At 45.4% G+C, this 26222-nt stretch overlaps 1 protein-coding gene across 12 annotated transcripts in view; it reads left to right on the top strand.

The window, feature by feature from the left end:
• The window catches only part of LOC117718444 (uncharacterized), a 209133-nt gene that overhangs the window by 22877 nt on the left and 160034 nt on the right, over nt 1–26222 (top strand). Inside the window, exon 1 of one of the 12 annotated variants that reach the window (XR_013103304.1) lies at nt 5375–5497. The exons of the other annotated variants lie outside the window; for them this stretch is intronic. The gene's annotated coding sequence lies outside the window, so the exon portion shown is untranslated. Of the gene's footprint in view, nt 1–5374; nt 5498–26222 lie in introns of those variants that run through there. 12 annotated transcript variants of the gene reach the window in all.

Here is a 26222-nt window from a genome sequence, read left to right on the forward strand (position 1 = left end):
ATCAAGGAGGCCCTTTGAGGTGAGCTGAAACATCAAGACTGGGTTGGAAGTTTGCAGATCCTATCAGCTGTCCTCTGGCAACTCCCAGTGCACATTGTGCATTTTTGTGGAAAGACACCAGGTGCTGGTGTCAACGGTGGGGCTTGTTTGGGATTTGGGACTCTTTGCCTTTTGTAGAGATGCCCCTGTTTTGGCGGCTTCCATGGGTTCTGCTCTCTTCCAGTTCAGATTCTGGGGCATGTGCCTGAGTTTAGAAGGACCCATGGGTGAACCACTCATAGCCAACCTTGTCCTGATTCTTGAGGACAAAGAGATGACTTTGTGCTGCCTGGGACTTTAGGCAGAGTGAGTTGGGCTGGTAGTAGGCTCATGCCAGTAACTCCTGTAGGCCACAGGCAAAACGGAATTGTACATAGCCTCTATTCCACACTTCAGATAGCAAAGTTACATCCTTTCTTTATATATACGGTGTAGATTCTATGGAGGAAAGGCTATTTATAAGAGCAAGACCTGGAACAAGCTTCCATAGAGGAATGTTTATAATCTTGATCTAGAAATCCCAGACTGTTCTTCGACACCACAGCTGTAGCTCCCTATGACCTGAGCCTTTGACTAACACTAAACTTTGATCAAGGAGGACTGCTCAGATTTGCATGGACCTTATTTATATGGCAGAGATTTGCACTAACCTCCCGGAACTGCACACTGGTGAGATTTCAGTACTCCAGCCACTGCCCAGTTTCCTGCCCTGCTGCAGTGCTTGAGAAACTTGATAAAGTATTCTTTCTGTTCTGGTTTCAAGGATGGATTCATTCGCTTGGCACCCCTTCATGTCTACCTTAGTGGACATGACCATTCCCCTACAGTTCTCACCGTTGGGGTCATAAATCATGCTTTTGAAGAATAAGCAGGCTGCCCAGCTGTGACGTGTAGAAGCTTCCAGAAGTTCTACTGCTGGGCAGCAGAAAAGGATGGATGATGGGGTTTCCTTAAAAGCTGATATACACCACGGGCCATTGAGTTTCAGTGGCTTGCCAATCTTTCCCAGGGGAACTAGCCCTTGGATCTCTCTACAGGCAAGGAAGCAGCATTTCAAAGAGAGGCTTCTCAGAGAACTGAAGAAGCACTGTCTTGGGTATTCTGAAGGGGCTGAACAAATGTTAGGTTTGTTAGCGTCAACCACTCATATAGATTGACATGAGCCTGACAGTGGGAGAAAGTAAAGACATCCAGGTCAACATCACGTCAGCCTAGAGATACCGAAGCCCAGGGAGGTTGGGTTAGTTTAACAGTAGCTCAAGATCTGTTGCCAAGCCTGGTAACCACAGTCTCATGTGGCTGTGGAGCTTCTAAGATAATTCCCATCTTTGATCTGAATTGAACAACGCTATGGAAGTAAAATATATACTACATTTTGGAGACATAGAAAAAAATACAGGTACCTATTTTTTTTTAAACATTGATTACATGTTGAAATGAGATTTGCATGTTCTGGAAAAGGTGAAATATATTGACAAAACTAATTTTACCTGCATATTTACTACTGTTTTTTTTTTTTTTTTAATGTAGCCGTTAAATAATTACATATGTGGCATGCATTATATACCTATTGGATACTGGCAAGCAAGACTGATACCGTGCAGAACATCAGTTTTGCAGTATATGCCTTGCACGACCTTATATAACAGACCTAGCAGGTCCACATCAGGTTGCCTGGATTGGAGATGTGGCTCTGATAGTATTCAGGGGTGGTATTGGTTCGGAGGTTTACATTTCATTCATTCATATGCAAAGTTAAGTACAGCGGTAGTACTTGCCCCATAGACTTGTAAAGGTTAAAGAGTATAATTCATGGAAAGTATTTAGAGTCGAGCCAGCCTGTCAACTCTGGTGAGTTTTAGCTGTCTTAGTGGTTATTTTGGTGGCTACTGACTTCAAACCCGAAGATACATGAATGGAAAGATCTAATGTATTGGGATCAGGCAAGAAAAAAAAAAAAAAAAGCAAGGAACCAACACAGTGGATGGCAAGGTGGCTCACACTGATAGACCTAGCTCTCTGGAGGTGGCTTTAGCTGCGTAGTAAGTTCAAGGCTCTGTGGTGCAACAAGAGGCACTGCCTCAAACAAAACAAAACAAAACTCAAACAGCAGAGCAGTGCATAATGCTTCTCAGAGTAGAGCATAATGATATTTAGAGGTAGTAATACTGAGCCTACTGGGCCAAGTAGGGAGACTGGACAGCGTAGTCCGGGTAGGTGGTGCCTGACTCACTCTCCTATCACAGTGCTTACGTGCCAGGAACCTTTGGTTTACTTAATAAGGCCCTGAAGTAGAACCATAATGTTGCAATTTGGATGTGCCACAAGATAGGCGTGAAGTGCTTATTTTTGGTGCAAAGGTGAAAAGAAAATTGCACACCGAAGTTGCCGAGCTCTGGTGTAGTTATTATTAATCTCCTATCATGTTTGGTGAATGTGTATACATTAACCTTTATCGTGAGGTATGAATGTAAACATAGCACACATACTGTTCTGCACTATCTAAGCCTTCATGTATGCACTGGGGTGTGGAATGGATCCCTGGGGACTTCTTGTTTATTACATTAAGGTGCCCTCCCAGTCTAAGTTTAGAATTCTCTTTGGGAGGGCTTCACTCCTGCTCTTCCTGCTTGCTCCCCTTACTCCTTTCTGCTCCTCCCTGCTCTTCCCGCTCCTCTGCTCTTCCCGGCTCCCCGTTTCCTCCTCTGCTCCTCCCTGATTCCCCTGTGCTCTGTAGACCACAATGCAGGCAGACTGTAGGCTTTGTTTCCCTGTTCCTTCCATTCTAGGCTAAACTGTCTTCTTGCTGGCTCCTCCATCCCTGTCATGTGTCATTTTGATTTTGTTTTGTTGGACCATAATCTGAAAACAAGTAAACTCTTCAGTTGATGTCATATTTTACATATGCTTGTTGTATCTAGGGATGGGTATTGTGCATGTTTTATTTTATTTTTTTTTTTCCTAAATAATGCTTATATTTATGATCTCAATCTTGTTTTTGGTAGAGACATGGGAAATGTTAAAAGCCTAGGGAAGAAAAGAACAAACATAGACAATTTTGTCGGATTTTGTGGTTTTGAGCATATTTCTCATGAATTTGAAAATAGAATGTGAACAGCTATTTTGGATTTTTTTTCTTAGTGTAGTGTGCAGAGCTTCTGGCATTTTTGAAATGCAATGTCATATTGCACAATGCTGCTGCTGCCCAGTCTCCTGATATCCTCCTGCCTCAACTTTCTTAGGGCTAGGATGTGAAACAGAAGCCACCATGTCCAGCTCTGTTTTCAGACGTGTCGAAGGCTCTCCATGCTCATGGCCCTTTCATTTTTTTTTTACTCTGGCACATCAAGTCTGGCAGACACATTCTTCCTTCACGGAGCTGCCTTTCTGTGAAGTTGAGGCTCAGTATGGGGGAGGGCGGTTTGGGTCTGGCTGAGATGCTGGTTTTTCTCTAAGATTGGGGGTTTTTAGAGTCATTCCATGAGACCACAGATTGATCTGTCTCTCTGTCTGTCTGTCTGTCTGTCTTTCAAAAGATTGCCTTCTTTCAGCTGGGCCTGCCTTTATTCCCAGCACTTGGGAGGCAGGCCTGCCTTCTTTCTTTCTTTCTTTCTTTCTTTCTTTCTTTCTTTCTTTCTTTCTTTCTTTCTTTCTTTCTTTCTTTCTTTCTTTCTTTCTTTCTTTCTTGTATACTATAGCTGTCTTTAGACACACCAGAAGAAGATATCAGATCCCATTACAGGTGGTTGTGAGCCACCGTATAGTTGCTGGGAATTGAACTCAGGACCTTTGGAAGAGCAGTCAGTGCTCTTAACCACTGAGACATCTCTCCAGCCCCAGACATTTCCATCTTTAAAATTTGGGGTGCTGAGTGGAAAGAATACTGGGATGGGCCTGATATGTCTCCAAAAGAATTTTGGAAGGCCACGTAGCTTCTGTTAGCCTTGTTTGCTCACGGGATAAGGAGATGGCATTTACTTCAGGACGGCTGTGGAAGGTGGAGTGAGCTCATGCGGATCTGGCTGCTAAGTTGGACTCACCCATAAATTTCAGTTTCAGATGTGTTAGTAGACAACAGAGGAGCAGGTCATAGATGTTAAACCAAAGAAAGGCTTAGATTCTCTGACAATTTTCCTAAATGGATGTCTATGTCAGTTGATTTTCCATCACTATAGCAAAACACCAGAAACAGTCAACTTGAAAAGAGAAAATGTTTAAAACTTGTTACAGTGGTGTGTCCCTATACAGTACTCCCTCCAGAGATTGAGGTAGGAGGATTGTGTGTTTGAGGCTCCAGAGATTGAGGTAGGAGGATTGTGTGTTTGTGTATTACCATTGGCTGGGTAATAATGAGACACTGGTTTTAGAGGAAGCAAAAGTGAGAGGGGTGGGAGGGGAAGGGAGAGGGAGAGGCTATCTCTCTGATTCCTTCAAGGTCATGCTCCATATAACCTAAAGTCTCTGACTAGACCCTGCCCTTCACCTAAAGGTTCTATATCTCCTAGTAGTGCCTTTCTGGGTAGCATTAAGCTTTGGGCCCAGTCTTTAATACGCAGCTCTTTGGAGAGCAGTCTAGATGTAAAGTGACCAATATTTCCTGTAGCTTCACAGCCTTGCTGGGATGACAACTCATGCCAATGGTTTGCAATTCTTTCCCTGCTATGTGTCTGCCACCAAAAATGATGAGTGCAAGAGAGGTACCCAGGGTCCCCTTAGGCCACCCCTTCTAGCTAAGTGACCTTGGGCTAATTGCTTCTTAGATACCTTAGTTTTGTTTTCTGTGAAACACTTATTACAGACACTCCTGACTCCTTTCAGGGGTGTGTGTATTGATTAAGATGGTTCCTGAGGCTTGTGGAAGGCACAGCGTCTAATCCTAGAAACTCTTGGTTGAGGTTAGTCACCTCCTGTGGAGTCATTGAGTCCACCCAGGCTGTATTTTAACTTCTTAAGCTGCCTCATGCCTGGCTTTTGGCTGGATTTGTTCATTGTTAGGAATCTTCCAAAATCAGAAGGGACCCATTCATGCTTGTCATTAGAGTAAGGATCCAGATGGTGAGGGACTATTCTGAAGCTCTTAACTGTTCCCACTTATGCGTGAAGGAGGAACACACACACACACAAATTTATATGCAAACATTCATACATGTTTGCATACACAAATATGTACATAGCAATCTGGAAGTATGTATAGAGGTGATGGTGTTAGTGGCCATTTGTAGTAGGAGCCTTTGGGGACAGTAAGGATGCTTCTACTCTACTGTGTGGCTTTGTGTGGCTTTCTCCTGTTGGGAAATATTACTATTTTTTATATTTTTTACTTTTTCAGTGAGAAGAAACAAACCCTTTTAGGGATGTGGGGGCAGGGCCTCACGCAGCTCATTCTGATCTTTATAGCCACGGATCACTTTGAACTCCTGATTCTTCTTCCTCCCCCTCCTTAGTGTTGGAATAAAAGGTATGTACTACATCCCTGGTGTTTGTGCATTTCTGGGGGATCAAATCAGGGCCTATTGCATGCTGGGCAAGCACTGTACTGAACTCTATCTCCTGACGCACGTTTTACAAATCCACCAGGAAATAAAGACCTCAGGATACCTTCTTACTTCCTAATTCAGGCTTTTATGGAAGCCCTAAGAATTTAAAACTATATCAATTCCACTGCTTTCTTTCCGAACCCAGGTCTCCTGGCTTCTTGGCTTTCGTGCTTTGCAACGCTTACATAACCTTTGGCCATTGCTCATCCTCTCCTCAAAGCTGTCAACCTAAACTGTGCTCCTTTGGTGGCTCTGGGTAACCAACCTCTCTCCTAGCCCATTCCCTTGAATGGTACTAGTGCAGAAGGAAGCCACACACTGTGCTCCTTCTCCGTGGCTCCTCTGCCAGCTCACCAGGGCTCAGCTGCTTCCTGAGGCTGCATATAGTATTGGAAAGCTCCTTGGAAACCGTCCCCACTTTCTTTCTGACACATAGCATAAACTCCCCTCCTTTACTTCTCTTACACTGACCCTTAGGGCTCATTTGAGTTCAATTCTTGGTGGCTCCTGCAGGGACAGGAACAGAAACCCTGAACCCCCTACTCTCTTCCTTCCTCCTGAGGGCCTTTGATCTTCATCCTGGTGCAAAGCTCCATCCCTCCCCCACACCCCCAGCCTCATTGTTGTATCTGGTAGGCCAGGCTGTTAGGGACCAGTTACTGCACTGTGGAAGCCATCGAGTTCAATAGTGAGCAATATTTCACTGCCCAATGGCCAATTCAGGAAGCATAAATGGATTTATGGGCCCCCCTTTCCATTTCTTTATTTAGCATAGAAAGACCATATTGATGTTCAGTGGGGGATGGGGTCGGATGGCGGGTCCTACCTTCTCTCTCCTGAGACCCTCCCTGTTGTACAGAAAGCCATTTTGAAGCCTGCCGTTCTCATTTTACACTCAAAAAGAGTCCTCAGACCTGGGTCTTCCTAATATTAATAAGGAAAATTGAGTCACGGGGTGGATGTGACATTTCTGAGGAGAGTCTTCGCAAAGTTCCGAGCCCCTAAACCATCCTTTAACACAACCACAGGAACGAGAGCAAGCATAGTGAGAATTACACAGAACAATTACAAGAACTGCAGCTGTAAAGTGGGGTCTTCTGCCACCTGGGCTAGGGGATCCAGGAAGCCTTTCTTTCCTCTCGTCGTGCCACAAACCCTGGTGGTGGTTGTGTTTCTGCTTGGCCAAAAGCATATTTTAAAATTTCAACGAGAAAGCAAACACGCCTTGCTTTTATAGACGTGTCAGAAATCTTATGTCTAACCTCTACGAGGTGGTTTGGGAGCCAGTTTCCTTTAGACACAGGGAGATCAGGACAGGCACACATGAGTGCACAGATGATGGCTACATTCATCTGGGTAAAGCTGGTAAACTGTTTGAGGGGGTTAGGTGGTTCTTGTGGCCAGTTTGTTATGCTTTGAAACTAAATGAAAACAAAACAAAACAAAACCAAAACCCGAGAAGATAGGCTGTTTATTCCTGTTAAAAGTAATGGCCCACCAGATGCCGTTCCAGGATCTGCACCTCAATCAGCTAAGGCCTTTGGATCTTCTGCCCAGAACGCTGCTTAGCAAGTGGAGCTTGTTAGCATTGGAGCCAAGTATAATAATAATGAGTCAGGTCCAGACTACAAAGGGCTCTGTGATGAGCAGAAAGTAATTATTGCACATTGCAGATAATAAAACCTTTAATAGATACTTAGAAATATATACATATATATTTTAATGGGTGGTCCCTACAACCAAAAAAATACACATTACCACTGCAGAATCTATCCTCCATTGCCTGAAGGTTGTTCTGAAAGGATTGGTAGCCCGTTGGAGGAGCTCTTGGTAAACCGTACTTCCCAGATGCCTTTCCTGATGGGAGCTGCCAGAGGCCTTGCAGGCTCACAGACTTCCAGGTGTTGCCTCTCAAGACTCTTTACTCTGCATCTTTTCTGCTAAAAGAGTGGCTTCTCAAATAGGATAGACCTTGCTTTTTGGAGCTGAATGAGGTCTGCATCACATCTCAGCTTGCCACTTACCAGCTGAGTGTTAGAAAGGGCTAGCTCCTCTCCTACTGGAGCATCTGTAACATGAGATCAAGGATGCTGCCTTGGCTGGGCTAGGACAGGACCTCAGCTTCTCAGAGGTTCTGTGGCATTTTAGGGCTGCCACCTCTGAGGGCCACAAACCGATCAGGAATGGCCAGTGGCAGATGTTTTACTACTCCATAGAAGTAGACCCCTCTCTAACTAATTGCATCTGTAGGGACCCTATTTCTGAATATGATCATAGTCGAGGTTCTGTTTACATAGAGAGGTTCTATTTCTGTAAGACTGTCCTTGATCTCATAATCTTACCTCAACCTCCTGAGTTCCGGGACCACAGACAGCTATTCCTAAATCTGGCCTGTTTTCTTCTTTATGTTTGTATTAGCCTACCTAGATTGTGAGCCAAGTAAGCAGAGGACCTTGAATACTCTGTGCTCCCAGGAGAGGAATAGGATGCACTCCACACTGGTCATCTTCTCCCTGGGCTCAGTGTATAGACATCACTAGTTAATCATGACCTCCTTTTGCTTTGAGTATGGACCCAGTCCCAGGATTAACTAACAGCAGTTAGCCAGTTTTCGCTGTAGTGCCTAGTAGGTTCCTGGATCAAAATCAGGGCTCAGCAAGGGATATCTATCTAGAATGACCAAGTCAATGTACCTTCTCAAAAAACACTGATTGTTTTGTCACTGCAGTCAATCAAAGCCGAGGATGGCTTCATATTTGAATGAGGTGAATACAGGTCTTACATTAGAGTTAGTCTAAGGCGATATTCACCAAGTTATTTAATGGTCTGTGTCTGGGGGACAAAAGTACAGCCCCAGTGAGCGGAACCTGTATAAGGAGGTGTAGAGCAAGAACAGTGTTGCCTTCTTCATTCCTGTGTCTGCTGTGGGCCCAGCTCTTGGCCTTTCTGGGTCACCTTGGATAATGACTGTCCCTTAAGCGGGGAGTGACAGGGAGTGGTCAAAGCCCCTAGGGTCTGCAAGAGCAGACCTGACTAGCAAGCTGCTAAGTGGCCTTTGTGCACGAAATCCTGCCGTCACACAGCGGGGGCCCAAGGGCATGGATGAGACAGCCCAGGTAAGGGCTGATTTTGTGAGATTGCGCACTTCAGTTTTGCTCATCAAGCAAAGCATTCCATCATCTTTCCTACCTTCCTCAGCCCTGCCCTGGAGACTTTCTGGAGCTGCCTGGCTACAGGGACCAGCCAGCTGCTCCTATCTCCTCTGGACATTCCAGTCCAGTGATGGAGTCATGACAGCTTTTCTCTTCTTCCTCCTTCTTTCCTCTTCTTGCTGGATCTCAAATTCAGAGCCTTGTGCATGCTGGACACGCCCTTCCCATCTTTACTGGGCAGGCCCCGGTACCGGAAGCGGAGTGGATTCCACAGACAGATTCTTCTCCAGGAGCCATCTTGTAGCTCTCCATTTTGGCCGGGCCTGGCCCTTGATGGATAGATATACTGTCAGACTTTTGGGGAGATACCCGGAAATCAGTAATGGTGACAGTCAACTTGTCCAGTGATTCACCAGAGGACATCAATGTGTCCTGGAGGGCTTGTTAAAACTTAGAGGCTTGCTTACCCTTTGGGTGGGATGATTGATCTCCAACAAACTTATGGGTCACTGTGGAACTAAGGACCTCTTGCTTCACTGTGAGTGTGGTCTAGAGTATTTTCCCACCAAACAGTCCTTCTCTCTGCCTCCGCTCTACTTATTTCTCACTGGAAGGAACAACCTACAACAGGCCTACCCAGACTACTTCCTCTATGGCTCCCTCACAACCTGCCACACACACATTGCCACTAGCCACCATCCATTGTCCTCCAACTGTCCCTTTCCTAGGTATATATATGGTTCAGTGATAAAGCCCTTGCTAGTATATGCAAGGCCCTGGGTTCCAGCTCAAGTACTGGGAAAACAACTTTACAGGGCATGAGTTTTATGGGACCAAAAAGAAATCATAGATGCTAAACTCTCTCCAGACTTCCTTTGCAACTCTCTCTGCTTGAAACCCTGAGCTGACTGGTCTCTGAGTCTCCAGCTTCGTCTTGTTGTCTCTTAGGACTTTGGTTAGCATACTTGCCGGTTTCTATGTGTTACAGGACCTTTGCACTTACTGTCCCATCCAAAAAACACTTTTCCCTTAGCTCTGCAGAGGGCTAATTCTTCCTCCTTCTCTTACCCATCATCTTTCCCCTCTTTTTCTCCCCTTACTTTTCTCCTCCTTCTTTTTCTGGCAATAGGGGTGTGGTATTGCACCAATTTTTTTCTTATCTAGTTTCAACTCGCCTCTTATCACCCCTTATCTAATAGACCCATTCACTAACCCCCAGCGTTTTCTGTCTCCAGATGCCATTGATTTCGAACCCATAACACTGACAATATTATATATGCTTTGTGGCTCCAACAGGGATGGAGGGGGGTGGGGAGGGGAAGGGAAGCAGCCAACTTACTTTGCCTCTTGCTTTTAGTATGATTCCCCACCACCAGGCTGGAAGCTGTGACTGTCTCTCCTTCTCTAAGGTGCTTGTGTATTTATGGGATGATTTGTAAAGGGATGAAGGAGTAGAGCCACGTTAGTGAACAAAGCTTCTAGTAGCCAGAAGTAAGGGCTTTGGAGGGGAGGGTGGTTAGTAGCTTACCTGGCAAACGCCAGGGTTCTTCGGAATTCTGTTCCATTTTACAACCAGCACACAACCTGGCTTCCCTCTAGCCATCATTATCACCTGATGCCTGCACCAGGAATGCCTGGGTCTCTGGGTGGGGCCGCAAGTGAGCAGGAAAAGAGGCCTTAGGCTGTCTTTCAGCTCTGTTTGGTATTCCACAATCACAGTTTGAGTCCTTCCTCTTTCTTTCTTTCTTTCTTTCTTTCTTTCTTTCTTTCTTTCTTTCTTTCTTTCTTTCTCTGTACTTTTTTTTTTCTTTCTGATACAGAGTTCAGACTGGCCTCAAACACACAGCAATCCTTCTGCCTCAGCATTCTACCAGGTGGAATTATTAAGTGTAGACTATAATGGCAGCCCTTGAATGGATTTTAATCTGTAAAGGGAGAAGATACTATTAAAGGTAGACCTCAGCTGCTGCTAACTGACACTTGATCACTTAAGCGCAGATTCTGGGGAACTGGACTTTGTGTTCTCTTCTGTTGTTGAGAACTGAGCCTACATTCTTACGTATGTTAATTGGGTGTTCTACTGAGCTCTGGAGAATGCTGTTGTTGATTTTTGAAGGCTGTGGATAACTGTAGTTTTAGTGATCATTGTAATGTCCTGGGATCCCTACATCTGTTATTATTGTTCTTGTTATATTATTTCTTTAAACAATTATTTTATCTAACGTGAAAAAGGAAAATCCAGGCATGGTGGAACATACCTGTAATCTAGTACTTGAAAGGCAGAGGAGGGGTTGGGGATATAACTCAGTGGTAGAGTGCTTGCCTAGCAAGCACAAGGCCCTGGGTTCGGCCCTCAGCTCAGGGGGAAATAAAAAAGAGAGAGAAAGGCAGAGGAGACAAGAGGATTGCCATGAGTTCTAGACCATCCTGGGAGTGAGACCTTGTCTCAAAAGACCAGAAAGAAAAGATAGATATGGGGAGAGGGGAGGGGTAGGACAGGGGAGGGAGAAAAGAGAGAGGGAACAAAGAGGAGGAGGAAGATCGGGGAGGGAGAGAGAATCAATGTGTTTGTATGAATATGAGCTTTCACAGAGCCCTTTAATACCAGGTGGGAGCTTCTTCTCCTCCTTCATCATCTCCTTTGTAGTGTTTTGTTTTGTTTTGGTTTTGGTTTTTTTTTTTTTGACAAAGTCTCTTGTAGGTCAGGTTAGCCTCATATTGCCAAAACTGGCTTTGAATTTCTGATTCACTTGCCTCCACCAGAAAGCTGGGATTCCAAATCTTCACTTGGTTTTCTTTTATGTTTACTAGTCACCTCTGGACTGATCTGAGATGGGACGGGGCCTGCCCTCTAACCTCCTGCTGGTCCCTCCAGCAGTCTAGAGCTCAGATGTAGCTTTTACCTGCATTTCTCCTGCCTCCAAGACAATGTATACCATTTGGAGAGAATGGCCTAGCCTAGTGGTTCTCCACGTTAGGAAAATGATGCAGCCCTTTGATATAGTTTGTTATGTTATAGCGATCCCCAACTATAACTTGTGTTGCTACTTCATAACTGTAATCTTGCTGCTGATATGAATCATAATGTAAATATCTGATATGTAGGATATCTGTTATACCATCCCTATGAAAGGGTCATTTGACCTCCAGAGGAGTTGCAATCCACAGGTGGAGAATCACCAGCCTAGAGTGGGAGGAAGGTTCCTGGGCTGTAGTGGAGTAAACAGGATGGTGGGAAGGGCCAGGAGCCAGAAAGAAGAGGGCCACTCCACATGTGACCTTGGACTGAATGTGGAAGGGAACCTACTTGAGTGTCACGGGTCATCCCTCAGGAGGATGAGTGGCCTTGGGTGTGGACCTCGACTGTGCTGTGTTGTCCTCTTCCCGGCTTTGTGATGGGATCTGGGGCCCACCCAAGAGATCCCATTTTGGAGAAAAGCACTTCTTTAGGCCAACCTCCTAGATGAGCCTCTGCCCGGCCTCCATATGTGCGCCTGCCAGCCTGTAACTGACAGGAAAGAGAAAAGAGCTGCGGGTCTCCAGAGAGGATATTCTGGAAGGCTTGATAATCAGAACCCATTGTAAAACTGTGTTTTCAGTTCTACCATTAAAATTTTTGTTCCAGTGGAAAACATTTGTAGTCTGTCCCCTGTGAGCAGTGAATCCTGTGTGGAGCTCTAAGAACCTTAAAATAGTGTGGAATGCTTGCTAGGCGACGAGGCAGGGATGTGGCTGGCGACGTTGGCTGTATGTAGGCAGGATCAGCCCAAGCCAGGGACACTGTGGCTCTCAGAGCTTTAAGATGGGTCAAGAGAAGGGTTTCAAGGGATCCTTAAATTTAAGATGCTTCTACCAGCAGGGCAGTGGTGGTGCACACCCTTAATCCCAGCACTCTGGAATCATAGGCAGGCAAATCTCTTGAGTTCTAGGCCAGCCTGGTCTACAGAGCAAGTAACAGGACAGCCAGAGCTGCATGGAGAAGCCCTATCTCAAAAAACCAAAGTGAAAAAAAAAATGCTTCTATGCAGAGAAATGCAAATTGTAATGGATGTTTTTCCCTATTGAGACTACGTTGTGCACAAATCAGTAATGGACTCTTTTCATCCCACAGGATAGTAGGCCCTCTATGCAGAGTAGAAGTAGTAGTAGGCAGAGGATGTGAGCTGACTGTAAGAGATGGTGCTTTGCTTTGTTTTCTGTCCACACTACAAATACACACAGCCTTTGGCTTTCTAATTTCCCATTGGTACACTGAACTAGTTCTCCAGCAGATGTACCTGCAGATATCTGTACAAAATGAACTGTGCCCAAGGTGATTCATAGCTACATTTTTATAGCGGCAAAAGATTGGGAGCAATTTTGTGAATGGAAGATCGATTCTGTAAATGATTACACATGGTTCAGCTGGCTGGATGTGGAAAGGAAAGAGGAATCACACTGTGTGCGTGCACAGGCAGATTCAAGGATATATTGTTGAAATCAAAGCAAAGTGCAAAAGCATGCCATTGTTCACCTAAGTAGAGTGGGGGAAGGGACAAACAGGTATTTGTCCAAACTGCTTAACCACTAAGGAGTCTAGGTAAGTGACGGTCTTGTAACTCAGATGTATAGTTATGGGTTATCAGTGGTGTCAAGAGTGGAAAGGGTTTGGGGAAGGACGATCACAGAACATATGCAGCCTATGCTTGTCACAGCATGCCAAGAGACTGAATTAATAGGACAGCATAAATAAATTCAAGGAGGAGCACACCTACAAAATGGTTGGCATAGGCCAACAAGATGACTCTGTGGGGAAAGGCATAGTGCTATCCGAGTTCCATCTCTGAATCTGCATAATTAACTCCACAAAGTTGTCCTCCGACCTCAACTTACATGCCGTGGCACACGTGCACCCACCCACACACATAAACACATAAACACTAATAATAAAATAAATAAAAATGCTGGGCCAGCACTCTTCACAACTGGCCCGATGACAGCCCCACCTAGGACTGTTCTTAAAGGAATGGTAGCAGCTGTACAGTGGTCCAGCTGTGTGGAAAGGGCTTTTGGGTACCAAAAGGGAGGGAATGTCAGGCTCCGGGACGTGTAAAGTTGTCATCCAAAGTGCGGGTGCCGGCGTGGGCTATAGGACAAATCCCAGGAGCCCTGGTGGGTAAAAAGCTACTGGGAAGAGGATGGCAGAGTCTCGTTCCCTGTTGATGGCAGCTGAGGTTAGAGCTGAGTAGATTTGATGAGGGAGCAAAAAACAAGAAGAGGGCATTTTGAAGAGAAAGTGGCCGGGCGGTGGTGGCGCACGCCTTTAATCCCAGCACTTGGGAGGCAGAGGCAGGCGGATTTCTGAGTTCGAGGCCAGCCTGGTCTACCGAGTGAGTTCCAGGACAGCCAAGGCTATACAGAGAAACCCTGTCTCCAAAAACCAAAAAAAAAAAAAAAAAAAAAAAGAAGAGAAAGTGTTAGTGAGGTGTTAGTGACCTTTGGGTCTGCCAGTCTTTGGCAACGCTACACAAAGCATATGATCTTTGGCAATACCAGAGGGAAACCATGCATCCATGATTTTTTTTTTCCTCAAATCTCTGAAGACCTTTCCCCTATTCAGGATCTCCAGAGTGCACTGGAGCATTTGTGAACTAAGCAGGAAGAACTGCCCCCTTTCCCCTAGTTTTCCTGCCTTAGAGTTAGTTGTCGAAGATGAAGTGGAACTTGCAGCCAGCTGCCTTCAGAACAAGGTGTTCCCAGGAGGCTGAAAGACTGGTTTGTAATCAGATAAAGGCTGAATCCTTCAGAAACTTCTAGGTTCCCGGCAGCTGTCATTATACTCCAGGCTCTGCCACAAAGGTGAAAGGAACTGGAAGAAAAAAAACAGGGACTGAGGAAGAAGGAAAAGAAGACTGGGCACATGTACGATCCAGTCCCTGTGAGTGGGAACCTGAGCAAGGACTGCAAGGAACTGCAGCTTCAAACAGGCTCAGACAGAGCTAGCGTGTACATCTGACTTTGCCACTGCCTGAGCTACGGTCAGGCTTTTAAAAATAGATAATGCTATTGACATGGAAAAGAAACCCTTGCTGTCTCTGTGGCTTTCCTGATACAATATCAGAAACCTGTGCTCTAGGTTGGTTTATCTTTGTGCTTTTGTTTATGATACCAGTCTCTCTGGTTCATAGAAAAGATGTCCCTGGTCCTAGACAAGACCGCTAATGATGAAAACAACTGAGCACCTACATGGTTGCTCATAACTATCTGTAACTCCAGTTTCAGAAGAGTCTGACATCTTCTGGCCTCCACAGGCACCATGCAAAATATCTATACTAAATAAATACGTAAGTAAGTAAATAGATAGACAAACAAATAAATAATTAAACTGATATTCATATAAGTTACAGAGCTCTGTGTTCATGCTGCAGTGAAACCATGTGATGTTCCCTGGGTGAACCCTGCCAGAAACATCTCAGATTCTTCCTGCTTTTGATTTGAACTAAGTGTTGGCTCTTGTGCGTTCGCATTCAAAACCCTTTTACTTTTGACAGACATTTTTGAGACAACACACACAACACACACACACACACACACACACACACACACTTAGTTCTACAATCCATCACAATTTGAGAAACCGGAGTCTGAAGGCTTCCTGATTTGGAAGGGGTGGGGTGAATAGGAAGTGAGGTGTAGAGGTGAGCATTCGGATGTGGGCTGTATAGGTTCAAATCTCGCTGTGAATGTAAGTAGCCGCTCTGGTCTTCTGTTTAGTCCCTCTATAAAATAAGAAGTCATAGAAATGTCTGTCTCACAGGATTGAGGTTTTCCTGCGAGTTAAAATATAACAATCGAATGGCACACTTTGCAGCGCCTCAGCAAGATGATAACCAGGATTAAGGGAGGTAAAGCCCCGAGTACCAAAACTGAGTAAATTGAGCTGAGCCCACTGGCCATCTTTTACTATCAGGAAGACAACGTAGGTGACTATAGTTTCTCAACTTCTGGTCACATGGAAGTGAGTATTCTCTCTCTCTCTCTCTCTCTCTCTCTCTCTCTCTCTCTCTCTCTCTACCCTCTTCTTTTTTTTTCCTTTCTTTCTTCTTTTTTTTTTTAAATGTTTGAGACAGAGTCTCTATGTAGTTCTGACTGTCCTAGAGCTTTATATGTAGGCCAGGTTAGCCTCTAATTTAAAGATCCTCCCGCCTCTGACTCTTAAAGGTATGTGCTACCATGCCCAGCCTTAAATGACCCAGATGCTCTTTAATAGTGATCCCTTGAGGGGCTTGGCCCTCCCTTTCTCTAATATAGAGCATGCCGTCTAGCTTGCATGGCCATTCTCTTGTGACTTTGCCAACCTAGAGGTTACTGGGAAAGTAAGCAAGTTTCACAGGCTTCTCCTGGAAGCCTGTATGGAAGAGATGCAGCAGGAGCTGCTGAGGTCCCACTAAGAAGGGATAGAATAGAGGGACTCGGGAGGGGCATGCTGACTGAAGGGCTTGCCATAGAGGTCTCCATAGTATATCTAGGGGACGTCTTGATTCAAGCTGGTGGTGACAGAAGCTTTCTGTAAGAGTGTATTTGCTGGGGTGAGTGACCAAAGTTGAATTTTAGTAAACCAAGATGAAAAAAGAAGGAGGGAAAGGTGGGAGGTTGGGGGTGGGGGCGGTGCAAGCTACTCTCTGAGTCTGTATGTCATTCAGAATAATTTACACTGGGGGTTCCATTGCGCCCTTGGGCCCAGGATCTATTTTGCCCCTTTGTTTCCTGTTTTATTCTTGGCTTCTCTCCCCCAGTTTCAGAAGCCAGCTTGCTGCAGCCCAAGCAGGGAAGCTTGCTGACTTCCTGGCCATCCCCACCCCTTCCCGGGTCCTGGATCCTGCTTCCTTTCACCCCACTTGACAATGATCTCATCTCAGCCGGGAAATAGGACTCTTGTTGCCCCTGCCTATTTGCCCTGGCCCAGTGACAGACCAATCATGTGCCCCTGTGGGGATGCCAGGTGTATGAATCTCAGGCAGTGGGCAAGGCAGGCAGGGGAGGGCATTCCTCGGGACTGAGCTGTGTGCTGGTAGCTTGGCACGGGACCCTCTGCTTCTAGAAGTGACTCAAGAGCTTTTCTGCATGCCCTTCTAGTGGGCTGCTGAATCATGCTCTCTCTGAGTCACGCGCAGTACAGCTGTGTACTCAACAGTGAGCCCTTTGTGGAACCCAGATGGGCTTTCCTGATTCTTGGGGGCATTTAAAGGCAGTCCACACTGGCATCTGACACACACTCTGCCCTCCTCAAGGACTCTTTTTGCCCCGATTCCTTTCCAGGCCCATGCATGTGGGCTAAGGAGTGATACACACCTCCACCTCAGGCTGCCAGCTAGAATTCAGAATCCAAAAGTTCAATTCAAGTCAGCAGCTGGGTGACAGGCAGGGAGCCAGGGCAGTGATTAAACAAGCTGGGGCAGGAGTGAAGTAGGGCAGATTCCTGGGCCCTGGGCGGGTCCCAGGAAGAGCAGCCAACTTTCTTGTACCTTGCGTATTTTGGGAGCATCCTGAAGCTACCTTGAGAATTCAGTGGTTTTTTTTTTTTTTTTTTTTTTTTTTGAGGGAACAGGTGCAAGAATTCTTGTCAAACTATCCTTAAACGCATTTGGTGTTTGAAGAAATGGGGTCTAGTAGGAGATGATACCAGTTCAGAGGCAGATCGAGAAGCAGATATCAGAACATCTAGAATTTGATGCTTAGACCTGCCTGACTCAGTTTAGCACATTATTCCCCACCCCACCCCCACCCCGGTGGTTTGGTTGCCTTAGTCTTCCCCTTAAGGCAACTCTCCTGTAGTGCAGGAAGCCAGTTACCAAGGTGAACTAAAAAATGTCTTTAGAAGGCTTCAGCTCTCTGTAGGGTGAGACTGAAGGCTGAGCCACTGTTGGGGGCAGGGAGCTGCTAGGACATTGTCAGTAAGGACTCTTTAGGGCTACTGTATCTGTCCAGTTATCGCTGGAGATAGAGTTCTAGCTGACCCTGAGTGGAAAGATGTTTGGTTGCCTGGCGGTGCTAACACAGAAAATGCTGCTAAGGTTTGGGCTCTAGAAAGTTTTCTCTGCTTGTGTGGCTTTGGTGGAGTCACCTCTGTTGGCTAGTGGTAGTTCTACAGCCTAACCCATCCTTTGGGAAGGAGTCTGTTTTATGGCTTTCTAGGTAAGGCTGATGACCCATGTGTTAGCTGATGCAAGCCACTCATGGAAGTGGTCCAGAGTTTAGACACTGCTTATCCACTGGGGCCAGAAGGATAGACCTCAAAGATCTGTAAGGGCAAGTTGGAAACCAGTCATCTTTTGAATTCACCTGGAACGTCATGACTAGAAAGATGATTAGGAGGCCATTGTTACCTTCTGTGGAAGGTGATGAGTGAGCTGGAAAGAGCTTTGGGTATGGACACGCTTTGAAGGCAAGCATTTTGAATGGTAGCACAAGAACAGATGGTGATGGGGAATTTCTAATAGGGTGTTGCTGTAGAACGAGGTTGCTACCAGCCTTCTGATCCTCCCTTCCCTAACTCCCTGGTGCAGGTATAGGCTATGCCACCAGATTTCTGGTTTTGATAGAAGCTTTCTGAATTCTCTTGTGTCCATGAATGATTCCTTTTCTAAAGGCATCATCCAGCATTGCGGCATTTCAAAACGTATGGCCACGTGAGTAGTTTTTCACAAACTCTGATATACAACAGTTGCTTCTGTGACCTGGACCTACCTTTTTGATTTCCTTTTCTCTACCAAGGGATTCATTTTTCATGACACTTTAAAAATATTTTCTATTATGTTTGTTTTGTGTGTGTGTGTGTATGTGTATGAATTTGTGTGTGGGTGAGTGTATGCCTGCATTTATTTATGCCACAGTGAACGTGTGTAGGTCAGAGGACAACTTTCAGGAGTTAGTTCTCTCCCTTTTATCATGTGGATTCCAGGGACTAAACTCAGGTTATTTGCTTGCCTTGTCAGTTGGGAAACAATTCTGTGTACCATACAAAGGAATATATTTATGATGTGAAAGTAACTCTGCAAGGTAATTTCTTTTTGTAGAATGGACATACCTGAACTCAAATTGGGCCAGTGAACATGCATGGCCCAGATGGTCTTTATCTTTTATTCCTTGTTTTGTTTTTCAAGACAGGGTTTTTCTGTGTAGCCCTGGCTGTCCTGGAACTCACTCTGTAGACCAGGCTGGCCTCGAACTCAGAAATCCGCCTGCCTCTGCCTCCCAAGTGCTGGGATTAAAGGCGTGCGCCACCACCACCCAGCTTATCTTTTATTCCTAACACAGGTGCTCATCTTTTTTGGTAGAAATTCAGTTTAGTGTGATTGGCTAATGGAAGAGGTTCAGGGAATATGGACCTTGGTTGATAGAAGACGAAAACATTCCTCACAGCAGCAAGCGCCTTTATGCAGCAAGCCATCATAATGCCTGCCCTTTAATGACATGTTTAAATGAGAGAGAGAGAGAGAGAGAGAGAGAGAGAGAGAGAGAGAGAGAGAGAGAGATGATTTCCCTCTATTTTTTTTGGTGGTAGATTGGCTCTTGTTAGACTCTTTCAGATTGACCATTCAACTCCCCAGTTTCACCATTCAATGTGTGAGTTTCCTCAATGAACCTGAGAAGAAAGACCAGGAACAGTACTGGAGTTTTCAAGGCAAAAGCCTGCACTTTTGTATATGCCTACATTCAGAGGCAGTGCCAATATACTGTGTTCAGCCATTGGCTCCCGATCCACCATTTAAATAGGTAAGCAATGGAGCAAAAATAGAGGACATATTTATTGATGTGGCCACACTAGAAATAGGAGCAAATAAAGGGTTCTAGTGACTCCCCTAAGACTGTCTCCTGGGACACTGACATGAGCTTCAGGTTTGAATGGAGAAAATTTTGGAGCAAGGAGAAGGAAGGCGATACCAGGATTAAGCAATCCTGGCCAAAGGGTGGTATGCTTGATCATTGTCTCACTACAATTCTGTAAGGTGGTCCAAGAAAGGCTTCACCTGCTGTCATTACTGGACGAGCTCAATCTGTATCATAGGAAAGATGATTACTTTTGCTCTGGATGTAGCTGTGGCATCATTGATAATTGCCTTCATCTGGTTTTGCTGTTCTTGGGGTCCAAGATAACCACAGGTTTCAGACAGTGACCTAAGTCTATATTGTTAACTTGAAGGAGGATGAGAAAGGTTAGACATAGTCCTTGAGCTGCAGACATTTCTATGTGTAGTGGTAGGCAGGTGGCTCACAGTATGGGGGATGGACAGAGGACATGTGAAACAAGGATGCTATGCTGTTATCCCGTTTGGGGACCCACATGAGCAGTCAATGAATGCTTTTTAGCAAAAGCTGCTTCTAAGCGACTGATTCAGCTCCAGCTCTGGATTAGGGAAGGGGATGAGGCCAAATAGCTTTCTCATGTTCACAAGGTCACAGAGGTGAAATGTGAACTCTGGCATGCTTTGGAACTTGCTCATCTTCTTGCTAGTTTGCACCACTTTCCCTGAATAATCAGGAACCTAACAGGCAGTTGTATCTAAAAAGCTGTACCATTCCTGCAGAGAAATGTACCCCTGCTCTTCTGCATCCTCTGCAAAGGCCTGTATCCCATGAGGATGCTCACTGGTCCATCTGGTGTCTATATGCTCCCCCTTTACACTGAGCAGGGACAGGGCAATGCTGAATGGAAGGATTAGTACGAAAGTAAGATCTGCATTTATTGTCTTAGGAGAGGTGAATCTTGGGTTTGTTATTCAGTTAACCTGTTATAACATCAATTTCCTTGTCTGTCAAATAAGGGTGATATCATCTAGGTCAAAGAGAGGAGAGTGAGGTTCTCATGCTTGAAATGCCTGGTACCCAGAGGCCCTTGCAAATCCTTGCTTCTTTGTCCCTACAAGTAGACAAGCTGAGTCACAAGTCCTGGAGGAGATTGCTTTCTCTCCCCTTGTTACCTGTGCCATCTTGTCCTCCTTGAGCTTATATTATCTGGGTGTGGTGAGCCTCAGGATTAATGCTGTTCTGCCAAGAGATGGGTGATATCAAACCCTGTGAACGCCAACTTTGACCCTTGAGTCTTAGTACTGGCTAACAGCTGCCAGTGGTGACAGGAACTGAGGATGCTCCAGGGGATACAGGGAAGGCAGTGTGTGAATCTGGGCAGGGCTATTTCCTGGAACCATCAGGGAACTGGCTTCTGGTTGAGCCTGTGTAGGAGGAGAGGAGCAGGTTTGGTCGTGGCTATGGGGTTGCCAAAAGCAAGGCTTTTCTTGGCAGAGCTCAGGTGCCAGTTGTGGGTACTGGGGCACTGCATGGGACCAAGACAGGCTGCTCCACTGGCAGCCTAAAGCCAGCTTGGTTGTACATAAATGGAATTCCAGCACGTAGGAGACGTGATTATGAAGATTATGAGTTTGAGGCCAGCTTGGGCTACCATCTCCACAAAGAAATGATGTTAGCTATGACATCTTCTAAAAACCAAGTTGATGGACTAAAAGTTTCTGATTAGTGCATTTAGGGAAAAGGTTCCTGAGAACCTTGAAGCTGGGCAAGTACCTCAAGAGACTGGGTAGATAGTCGGGGCTAGGTCTTCTTGTAAAGGAACAAGTCAATGGCTAAAAGTTCTCTGCTCCTGCCCACTTGGTCATCTAGACAGATGACATTTTTCCCTTGCTGTTTGAGCATCTAAGGGCCAGGGAACTTCTCACAGTGTCTATTACATAGCAACATGTATCTCTGCTCAGGGAACTTCTCACAGTGTCTATTGCATAGCAACATGTATCTCTGCTCAGGGAACTTCTTACAGTGTCTATGACATAGCAACATGTATCTACTCTGCTGCCCGAAGTCAAGGGTGCATGATAGGATTTCACTATGGATTCACTACCCTATCTTGCTTCTACTGGATCTCCACCTATCAGGGTGTTTGGGGAGGTGGTAATTCTTCCTGATAATTTTCCTTCTTAAATCTTGTTTCTTCTGTGCTTGTGCACATTATACCTGTACGTTGTACCAGTCCTGCTATAGTTTGCTCCACTTAGTCATCTTTCCATCTGGCTACCTTTCTACCCACTCAGTCTTGTATATAACCATGCTTGCATGTAAGAGATCTGACAACCCAGCCCTAGGAACAGAAACACAGGATGCTTTTCCTCACATATCATAAGGATCATAGCTGACACGCTCATAATAGAAGGTGCATTAGTAAGAGCAAACTATAACTTTTTTATTTAGTAGATTGACCTCGGGCCTTCACATCTGCTAGGCAGGCATCACACCACTGTGCTATAAGTCCAATCAAAACAAATGTGTTTAATTAAACTTTTATATGCTATAGGAAAGCTTTCGAAACAGACAGCCAAGGACACAAAGATTCAGAGAAAACTGCTTTTATCCTTTGGTTAGACATGGTATGCACAGTGTTGTTGAAATGTTGATTGGACAGAATTATCTGACCTAATGACCACAGACCAACATGTGAGACCTAGCAGTATATCACCTCATACCTCTTTGACCTTTCTGCATATGTCTTAGTTAGGGTGTCATTGCTGTGAAGAGACACCATGTGACCATGGCATCTCTTATAAATGGAAACATTTAATTGGGGGTGGCTTAAAGTTCAGAGGTTTAGTCCATTGTCATCATGGCAGGAAGCATGGGGGTATGCAGGCAAACATGGTGCTTGAGAGTTAGCTGAGAGTTCTATATCTGGATTGATAGGCAGGAGGAAGAGTAAGACACTGTGCCTTTAAAGACTGAACCTTTAAAGACTACCCCCAGTGACACAGTTCCTCTAACAAGGCCACAGGTCTTGATTCTTTGACATAATACCAGTTGTTCTGAACCCGTTGAGGTCATTTTTTTCATTCAAACACAGCATACATTGCTTCCTTCTAGGCATAGACTGGACATCTTTTGTCACGGTTTGAATACGCTTGGCCTGGGGAGTGGCACTATTTGGAGGTGTGGCCTTGTTAGAGTAGGTGTGTCACTGTGGGTGTGGGCTTAAGACCCTCACCCTAGCTGCCTGGAAGTCAGACTTCCATTAGCGGCCTCCAGATGAAGATGTAGAACTCTCAGCTCCTCCTGCACCATGCCTGCCTGAATGCTGTCCTGCTCCCCCCTTGATGATAATGGACTGAACCTCTGAACCTGTAAGCCACTCCAATTAAATGTTGTCCTTTATAAGACTTGTCCTTATAAACCTTGGTCATGGTGTCTGTTCACAGCAGTAAAACCCTAACTAAGATAGCCGTGCAATGAGGGCCTCAAGAGAGTGAATCAGAGGGTTCATGGTTGTTCATGAGACAGAAGACAAATGAAGTTAGAATGGCCTGTCAGTTTCTATGACTGGCTCTTAAGAAACGGGGGTTCTAGGTCCTATCAGCTGCCTTGAGGAATTGGAATCCCGAGAGTTTCTATGACCCAAGCTGTGGAAGAAAGAGTCAATGGGGCAGGGAAAGGTCTGTAATATCTTGCTTCTAAGGCTTTCTAGATCCTATAGTTCAAAGTATTCAGCTTGTCAAAATACTATATTTTGTAATATGTGTTCTAAGCCCCCCCCCCAAATATCCTTCTACTTAACTACCTTTCTACCTAGCCACTGTTCCACCAAGCCACTCTTCCACAAAGCTGTATTCATCCAAATATCCTTACCCAAGACACAATGGCTTCCAGCAGCCATTGACAGTTATTGTCTGACCCTATACACTTGGCACTGAATGAGAGACCATAGGTCTCTTACTGGGTGGGAGGTACAAATTTAGAACTGAGTCATCCAATCATGGTTTTATTATAAAGGTACATGAATGTGAGTGTTCAGCTTGGGGGACCTAGAACAATCCCTTGGACAGCTTCTTGAATGAACTCTTACATAATGAGTTGGTTCTGTGAGAATGTGGGGGGCAAGGGACAGGAGGCATAATTCTGTAAGAAATTGATGGGCTGGGCTGCAGGCCTCTCAAAAGATCCTTGTTAAAATGTCAGCTTGCCAACCCAGTGGGCCACGTCCTTTCTAATACTTAGTTTACCGCTGTCCTTTCTGAAAGTGAGTTTCAGTTGGACCTGTGCCTCTGTCCCTAGATCTCATCACAATGTGGTATGTGGTAGGACACAGCTGCCATGCCACTTGTGTGTGGTGCACACACACTCTCTCTCTCTCTCTTTTTTTTTTGTTTATGTTTTTGTTTTTTTGAGACAGGATTTCTCTGTGTAGCCCTGGCTGTCCTGGAACTCACTCTGTAGACCAGGCTGGCCTCAAACTCAGAAATCCGCCTGCCTCTGCCTCCCAAGTGCTGGGATTAAAGGCGTGCACCACCACTGCCCTGCACACACACTCTTGCACACCATTTAGAGTGTTTGTTTTTGTTTTGTTTGTTTGTTTGTTTTTGTTTTTTTGAGACAGCGTTTCTCTGTGTAGCCCTGGCTGTCCTGAAACTTACTCTGTAGACCAGGCTGGCCTCGAACTCAGAAATCCGCCTGCCTCTGTCTCCCAAGTGCTGAGATTAAAGGTGTGCACCACCACCGCCCGGCTACAGTGTTTCTTTTAGGGCCACTGTCACCTCACAATTGAGGATTTTGTTAGAGGCAGCCATGCTTCATTTGGTCAGGCAGGAACATAAACAGAAAATGAATGAAGTCTCTAGAAGCCTAAGCTCCCAACCTTCTAATGCTGTGAACCTTTAATACAGTGCCTCATGTTGTGATGACCCCCCCTTCCCAACCATAAAATGATTTTTGTTGCCACTTCATAACTGTAATTTTGCTACTGTTAGGGATCTTCATGTAAATATTTTTGGAGATGGAAGTTTCCCAAAGGGGATCGCAACCCACAGGTTGAGAACCAGTGGCCGGGAGCAAATCCCAATCTTTGGCTGTCCTGATGTCCCATGCCTTTCACCTGTGACAGTCTACCATCTTGGTCCTAGATGGCCTCATATTTCATGGCAGTGCTCTACCACTGAGCCCCAGATCTTGTCTATATTAAAAAAGTATATTGTTATTATTATTATTTGTATGTCTGTACCTAAGCATGCTTATGAGGGTCAGAGAACAACTTTGTGGTATCAGTTCTAAATTTTCACCTTTCTGTGGGTCCCCATGATTAAACTCCCACCTTCAGGCTTGAGCTGCAAAGACCTTTAATTGCTGAGCCACCTTGCCAGCCACCGATACCGTATTGTGATGTTTTATCATTGTATCATGGCAATCTCCTAATGACAGTCACAGCTTCAGGCACTTGAGCTGCGCATGCATCTACTGTGTTCTATATGCACCTATACAGAAGTGGTATTCCACACCTAGCTTCTTTTTGGGAATCAGGAGCAAAACAACTGCTCCTGCTAGGAGCTGCTCTGGGGATGAACAGGTGAGTCCCCCTGGCTCCTTACATGGGACCAGTTACACAGCAGGTACTGGCTGTATGGTGCTGCTGCTTGCTCTGTCAGTACCAGCTGCTGGCATCATCTGCTACATTAATACTTCTGTTGCAGGGTAGGCAGACTTTCTTCCATATTGAATAAATATACACGTATGCGCGCGCATACACACACACCCCCACACACACCCTTTTATTTTACACAGCTCTTTTCTCTCTCGACAGAGATGCTATTGCCCAAATATTTAAGAGGCCTTCTTCCTGATGCTGACTAGTTACCTTGGAGAGGCATCTACCTTAGCCATTCCTTGTTATGTGTGTGGTGGGTGGTGGATAGGGGATGACTTTCTACGAATGAGTATTCTAAGTAAGGAAGAGACCCCTGCAGGAAGAGCTTAATTTGATAGGCAGATTCACTAAACAGCAGACTGAGTTAGAGACTAAAGGAAGGAGAGTCCTCTTACCTCACTATCAAGTGCCTGCCGCGGTGGCTGTGGCTTCTCCTGTTTATCACCTGTGCATGTTTTGTCACTCCTCATTTTCATCCGGGGTGTTAATGACCCCTCCCCCATCCCAAGGGTTTCTAAGACTCCTCTGATCAACTTTTGGCTGTTGGGAGCCAGGGAGTCCTTGTTGTTTTTGTTAGGCTTGTTGTTCCAGGAACCAATGCCTCCATTTCTGTGGGGGATGTGTCTTTAGAATTCTGCATTTGGTTGTAGGACCAAAAACTGTGCTTTGCAAGTGAATGTGAGGAGCTACTCATCCACTACACCTTCCCCTTCTCCCCCACCCGTCCCCACTCTTCCCCCTCCATCTGCCTATTCACCCTGGAGCTGTCAATTTTAAATATTCTTCTGGCAAGTGGCTTTTCTTCCTCCCTGCCTTCAGACACAAAATCCTGCTCCTGTTTTTAAAAGACAAACCAACGACGTTCTGGGCACTCCACCTTAGTTTCTGGGGTGTGCAGACTTTCCCATCCCACCGCTTGCATTTTCTCTGGTGAGTGTGTGGGTGTTTGCACCATTATCCAGCCCCTTCTAGAGGCTTCTTTCAGTCTGCTTCCTGTGTAAGGCCAGCTGCTCGAACAGAGCCTGTTTGGGAACTGACACTCAG

The sequence above is a fragment of the Arvicanthis niloticus genome, chromosome 13, assembly GCF_011762505.2.
Source record: "Arvicanthis niloticus isolate mArvNil1 chromosome 13, mArvNil1.pat.X, whole genome shotgun sequence".
Lineage (NCBI taxonomy): Eukaryota > Metazoa > Chordata > Mammalia > Rodentia > Muridae > Arvicanthis > Arvicanthis niloticus.